General features: G+C 43.8%; 1 pseudogene; it reads left to right on the forward strand.

The window, feature by feature from the left end:
• The first annotated feature begins 254 nt into the window (after positions 1-254).
• On the forward strand, positions 255-1,298 carry LOC468460 (26S proteasome non-ATPase regulatory subunit 7-like; annotated as a pseudogene).
• Positions 1,299-7,382: the final 6,084 nt, after the last annotated feature.

A 7,382-nucleotide genomic window follows, 5' to 3' on the forward strand; every position in this document is an offset into this window, starting at 1 on the left:
ACTCCCAACCTCAGGTGATCCGCCTGCCTTGGCCTCCCAAAGTGCTGGGATTACAGGCATGAGCTACCACACCCGGCCAATCTGTATAATTTAAACTCTTGCTCTATAAAATTAAAGTAACTATAGTGGGAGACCTAGAGATTACCTTTGTTTGTTTAAGCCACTGTTATTTGAGTTTTTTGTTTTGCAAAGTCAAATGTAAACGTGAGGGAAGAAGAGCCTGGGCCTGATGGAGCCCCAGGGAAATCACTACCGCTGCCGGTGTTTGCAGGTCGCAGGGAGCCAGGCCTGGGCGAGGTGTGTCTCGATGCCAGAGCTGGCAGTACAGAAGGTGGTGGGCCACCCCCGGTGCTGCTCAGTGTGGTGGATCATTTCAACCGAATTGGCAAGGTTGGAATCCAGAAACGCGTTGTTGGTGTGTTTTGGGGGTCATGGCAAAAGAAAGTACTTGATGTATTGAACAGTTTTGCAGTTCCTTTTGATGAAGATGACAAAGACAATTCTATGTGGTTTTTAGACCATGATTATTTGGAAAACATGTATGGAATGTTTAAGAAAGTCAATGCCAGAGAAAGAATAGTTGTCTGGTACCACACAGGCCTGAAAATACACAAGAATGGCATTACCATCAATGAACTCATGAAAAGATACTATCCTAACTCGGTATTGATCATTATTGATGTGAATCCAAAGGACCTAGGGCTGCCCACAGAAGCATACATTTCAGTGGAAGAAATCCAAGATGATGGAACTCCAACCTTGAAAACATTTGAACATGTGACCAGTGAAATTGGAGCAGAGTAAGCTGAGGAAGTTGGAGTTGAACACTTGTTACGAGACATCAAAGACACAACACAACGGTAGGCACTCTGTCCCAGCGGATCACAAACCGGGTCCATGGTTTGAAGGGACTGAACTCCAAGCTTCTGGATATCAGGAGCTACCTGGAAAAAGTAGCCACAGGCAAGCTGCGCATCAACCACCAGATCATCTACGAGCTGCAGGATGTCTTCAACCTGCTGCCAGATGTTAGCCTGCAGGAGCCTGTTAAAGCCTTTTACCTGAGGACCAATGACCAGATGGTGGTAGTGTACTTGGCCTCACTGATCCATTCTGTGGGCCTCACTGATCCATTCGGTGGTCGCCCTGCACAACCTCATCAACAACAAGATTGCCAACCAGGATGGAGACAAGAAAGAAGGGCAGGAGAAAAAAGAGAGCAAAAAGATAGAAAAGCTGACAAGGGTAAAGATAAAGATAAGGAAAAGAGTGATGTAAAGAAAGAGCAGAAAAAGTAAAACATGTATTAAATAGCTTTTTTATGCCTGTAATCCCAACATTTTGGGAGGCCAGGGCGAGTGGATCACCCAAGGTCGGGAGCTCGAGACCAGCCTGACCAACATGGAGAAACCCCGTCTCTACTAAAAATACAAAATTCACTGGGCATGGTGGCACATGCCTGTAATCCAGCTACCCAGGAGGCTGAGGCAGGAGAATCGCTTGAACCTGGGAGGCATAGGTTGAAGTGAGCCAAGATCACACCATTGCACTCCAGCCTGGGCAACAAGAGCGAAACTCCGTCTCAAAAAGATAAATAAATAAAATAAAAAAATAAAAATAAAAAGTTTTCATGGTTTCAAAGTTTGATTTCCCTTATAAGGAAATTGAAAAATACTGGAAAGTTTAAAGGAGAAAAAACTTATGTGCAATCCTGCCATTAAGTAATAACTACTATTAACATTTGTATATATTTACTCAAATTTTTATATCTATGTTATCATTTTTAATATCTACTTATTATATCATCATGTAGATATGACAATTTTCTCAATTACTCTCCTGTGGTTACCAATTCTTGCCCTTATAAATAATGTTGCAATGAATGCCTTTGAATATATACATCTTGGTTGAAATTTTAGCTCTCTCCATAAAAGATATTCTTATGGGCATTATAAAAGCATTAAGGCTTTTGGTCAGTACTGCCAAATCACTTACTGGAAGTATTTTTCAAATTGCATCTTCACTCAATGGTCTGTGCAAATGACTGTCTCACATTAATGGTTTTTTAGATCTGTGCTAATTGTATGTAAAAAAAAAAGCATCTCTTTTTACTTTGCATTTTTCACTATTAGAGAAGTTGAAATATTTAAATATCTCTATTAGTCTTTTATTCTTCTGCAAAGTATCTCTTTTGTCCTTTATCTATTTTTGTGGAATTTTATATATAGTTATATAGATATATTAGACAGATATAAGTATCTTCCATATTTTTAATTTATTGTTTCAAAATTAGCAATATGCATAAGCTAACATTCAAAGCAATCAAATTTCCGTGATTCACCATTTTGCATTATTAAGATACTCCATCATTAGAGTGAAAAATGTAAATGACTTTTAGCTATCTAGATGGAAAACAATTTGTAAATACCAAGAATTGTAATTATTATATAAACACATTAGAGACAAATATGAAAACAATCCTGTACCTGGTAAATTCCTTAAACTGAATGGTGAGTAATGCAGAACTTTCTATTCACAGACCACAGAAGTATAGATTATACCACAAATGAATGCATTATAGGCCAGGCACAGTGGCTCACGCCTGTAATCCTAACACTGTGGGAGGCAGAGGAAGGCAGATTGCTTGAGCCCAGGAGTTTCAGACCAGCCTAAGCAACATAGCGAGACCCTGTCTCTATTTTTTTAATAGAATAAATAAATAAATAAATACAGTATAAAGATTGCAGAAACTAAGAATGACGAGGCATGTTTTCTTTTTTTCACTACTAAGAAAAGAGTCACTGCCTTTAGCACAGTGACTTTGGATTTCTTCCTTATGCTAGAACTAAGCAATATTCACCATTTCATTCCTCCTTCTGCTGCTTATTCTATCTTAGCCTCTTGGGCAATTCATGCTATAGGATATTAACAGAGATAAACTGGCTACTCTTTCTCCCTTCCCTTCAGTGATATACATATTGCCATAATGCCCTAGCCAGTATCCATAAAAACTAGCAACCTAGGATACTTCCTAGCCTTGCATATACAACAATCTTTTCTACCAACTTCTTTCAGGAGTAGGCTGTAAAACTCCAACTTTAGAATGCAAATATTTCCAGAAAGCTACTGGGAAAAATCATAGCTTAACTAGCAGTATAAAAATGGTACGAAAGAAATCATTCTGAAGTTTAGATATCTGGTTCTGTCACTTATTAGCTTTGTGACCTCGGTAAACTAAGTTACATAATCTTCCTGAGCTTCAGTTTATTTATTTTCCTTATGGGATGATTGGGGAGATTGAATTAACAGAGGTGAGATATGTAGAAAAATGTACCCAGTGCCTGACACAGGAAACTTCAATATGAGGGCTTCTTTTCTTTCCCAACTGTTTTGCCAGCACTTTGGAAAGGAATAGATGCCACTAGGAGGCAGCAATGGCACACAAAGAACTAATTATCATGTGCACGTGCATGCGCAGACACACACACACACACACTCACATGCATACGCATGGGCACATACACAAAGCACACACACTCAAACCACATACACAAATCCACATGCATGCCACACATACCACATATATACTCACACTTACACAAAAGCAACAAATATTTGCACAGCAACCACATACACACCCACACACAGGCATACTGGCACACACATGCACACAGCTCAAGCTGTTTTCTTTCCTTTTCTTTCTTTCTTTTATCTTTTTAATCTTTTATTGAGAGATTAAAGCAGGGAATGATCCTCAGGTTAATAGATAGGAAATGTCACTGAGGAATAGTACTTATTATTAAGTTTGGGGCACAGGAAAGAGATCCTATATATTGAAAGATTGGTCCATGTATTAGAAACGAGAGAATTATGTTATAAACTTCTTGCAGAAATATAGCATAAGAGATACGTGAAAACATTGATCCTTTGCATTTAGAACACCGTCCTGCCATAAACCAAGAGAAAAAAGACGGTCATTGAGAAGCATCTTCAGGGACCTACTTGTCTTGGAGGAAGGCCTCCCTAGCCATGTGCATTTATAGAGTGTATAGTTATATAGTTATATGCATTTGTAGAGTTACAGTTATATAGTATAGAGTTCATTTAGTCTATGATTGCTAGGTGAGTAATATTACTTTGGGAAGATTCAGTTCAACTGTGCAAAAATAGAGGATGGGCGGGGCGCAGTGGCTCACGCCTGTAATCTCAGCACTTTGGGAGGCCGAGGCGGGCGGATCGCGAGGTCAGGAGATCGAGACCATCCTGGCTAACATGGTGAAAACCCGTCTCTACTAAAAATACAAAAAATTAGCCGGGCGTGGTGGCGGGCACCTGTAGTCCCAGGTACTCTGGAGGCTGAGGCAGGAGAATGGCGTGAACCCGGGAGGCGGAGCTTGCAGTGAGCCGAGATTGCGCCACTGCATTCCAGCCTGGGAGACAGAGCGAGACTCCATCTCAAAAAAAAAAAAAAAAAAAAAGGAGGATGATAACCAGCTCCTTATGGTTGTGGTTCTTTCTTCACTAGGCTACCTGTGGCGGTTAGTACTTCCTGTACCATCTCCAGCAGGGGGAGATCACTGCAAACTATGGCTAGGGAGGGTACAGCACAACTGTGATGACAGGCAACCTGGTGATCAAAGCATTTAAGAAGAAAAACACTTGAAAAGGGGAATCTACTTATGGCACAAAATAGACCACATAACCACTAAATAGAGGGGCTGCAATTGGGCAGTTTCTACCGATGGACTCCTCAAATCCAAATTGCCTCTTCCAATTACAAAAATAGCAGATTTTTATTTCTGTGAAAATACCATTAAATGAGAGGAATCAGGACTATCGTCTAAGCTCTAAAGTCTGCTCTGATTATTTTTCAGTGATCCAAACCTATCCAGCCCCCTAAAATGCCTTCCAGTGAACAAAATGGCACAAAACACAACCTTCAACAAACTTGCCATATCCCAGGAGCTTCTTTGTAGAATAGGCTGGGGAAGGGAGGAGTGTTGGAAAAGTGCTAAGGGTTTAAAACAGAAGTGCTGAGGTGTCAAAGTTAGGCATGCTGACTATCTGGTGCTATCAAAATGCAGACCTAATTATTGTGTATATGAGTAGTGTATGTGTACATAAATATGTGTATGTATTTCCTAGCTCTGTCTGTTGAAGAAGACCTAGAAGCAGTGATGCCTCTGTATCAATGAGCACTACACCCAGACACAATGCAGACCTTGATTTCTTTTTTTTTTTTTAAGATGGAGTCTCACTCTGTCACCCAGGTTGGAGTGCAGTGGTGAAATCTCGGCTCACTGCAAGCTCCGCCTCCCGGTTCACATCATTCTTCTGCCTCGGCCTCCCGAGTAGCTGGGACTACAGGCGCCCGCCACCACGCCCGGCTAATTTTTTGTATTTTTAGTAGAGACGGGGTTTCATCGTGTTAGCTAAGATGGTCTCGATCTTCTGACCTCGTGATCTACCCGCCTCAGCCTCCCAAAGTGCTAGGATTACAGGTGTGAGCCACCACGCCCGGCCCAGACCTTCATTTCTAAACACCGTTATCTTCAGTTCATTGGGGAAATGGCTGAGGTTTAGAAAGCTGAGGTTTACAAATTATGACAAGCTTGGAGTATTGTGTTTTAACCAAAAGCATGGTGGTGCACACCTGTTGTCCCAGCTACTGGGGAGGCTGAGGCAGGAGAATTGCTTGAAGCCAGGAGGCAGAGGCTGCAGTGAACCGAGATCGTGCCACGGCACTCCAGCCTGGCTACAGAGTGAGACTCCGCCTCAAAAAAAAAGTGGTGGAGCAAGATGGCCACATAGAGACCTCCAGTGATCATCCCCCTCACAGGAACACCAAATAGAACAACCATCCATGCAAAAAAGCACCGTCATAACCAAAAATCCCTGTACCTGGCTTTAAAATTATATCAAGGAAAGGGGCATTGAAGAGGCTGGGAAAGACAATCTCGAGTTGTCGACACCACCCCTCGCTCATCCCCATCAGTGGCCATGTGGTGCAGAGGGAGAATCTGTGTGCTTGGGGGAGGGAGTGTGAACTGTTTGTTGGACTTTGCATTGGAATTCAGTGCTGTCTGTCACAGCAGAAAGCCACACAGGGCAGAATTCACCTAGTAACCACGAGGGAGCATTTAGACCAGCCCTAGCTGGAAAAGAATCATCCATCCCAGCAGCCAGACAGAACTTGAGTTCCAACTAGTCCCACTACCATGGGGTAAAGTGCTCTGGGGTCCTAAATAAACTTGAAAGGTGGTCTAGGCCACAAGGACTGAAATTCCTAGGCAAGTCCTAGTGCTGTGCTGAGCTGGAGTCAGTGGTCTTTTTGTGCACACAACCTGTGAGACACCAGCTGGGGTGGCCAAGGGTGTGCTTGTGTTACCCCTCCCATGACCTCAGGCAGCACAGCTCGCAGCTCCAGGAGAGACTACTTCCTTCTGCCTGGGGAGAGGAGAGGGGAGGGTAAAGAGAACTTTGTCTTGCAACTTGCATTCCAGCTCAGTCACAGTAGAATAGGGCACCAGGCTGAATCCTGAGGTCCCCGTTCCAGGCCCTATCTGCTGGACAACGTTTCTTGACACACTCTAGCCACTGCCTTAAAGAGAAGTACCAGTTCCGGCAGGATTCATTACCGGATGATCCAAGAGTCCTCGGACTTGAATTAACACCACCAGTTGCCAGGCAGTACTCACCACAAGACTTGAGTGAGATACCGCGCCATGCCGACTTCAGGTGTGACTCAGCACATTTCCAGCTGTGGTGGTCACAGGGAGAGACTCCTTCTACTTGAGGAAAGGAGAGGAAAGAGTAAAGGGGCTTTGTCTTGCAGCTTGGGTACCAAGTCGGCCATAGTGGGATAGAGCACAAAGCAGGATCCTGGGGTCCCTGATTCCAGGCCTTGGCCCCTGAGTGGCATTTCTGGACTTGCTCTAAGCCAGAGGGGAGCACAGTGCCATGAAGGAAGAGACTCAAGCCTGGCAGCCTTTACCACAAGCTGACTGAAGAGCTCTTGGGCCTTGAGTGAACATCACTGGTAGCCAGGCAGTGATCGCTGCAGGCCTGGGATGGTGGTGACCAGGGGGAGAGACTCCTTCTCCTTGAGGGAAGAAGATGGAAGAGTAGGAAGGACTTTGTCTTGCGGTTTAGGTGCCAGCTCAGGCGCAGTGGAAAGAGCACCAGGTAGATTCCTAAGGTTCCCAAGTCCAGGACAGCATTTCTGGACCTGCCCTGGGCTTAGGGAGAGCTCACCACCCTGAAGGGAGGGACACAAGCCTGGCTGGATTCGCCACCTGTTGACTAAAGAGTCCTTAGGCCTTGAGTGAACAACAGACGGTAGCCAGGCAAGACCCAGTGCCGTGCTGGCTTCAGGTCTGACC

The sequence above is a fragment of the Pan troglodytes genome, chromosome 19 (assembly GCF_028858775.2).
Source record: "Pan troglodytes isolate AG18354 chromosome 19, NHGRI_mPanTro3-v2.0_pri, whole genome shotgun sequence".
Taxonomy (NCBI): Eukaryota; Metazoa; Chordata; class Mammalia; order Primates; family Hominidae; genus Pan; species Pan troglodytes.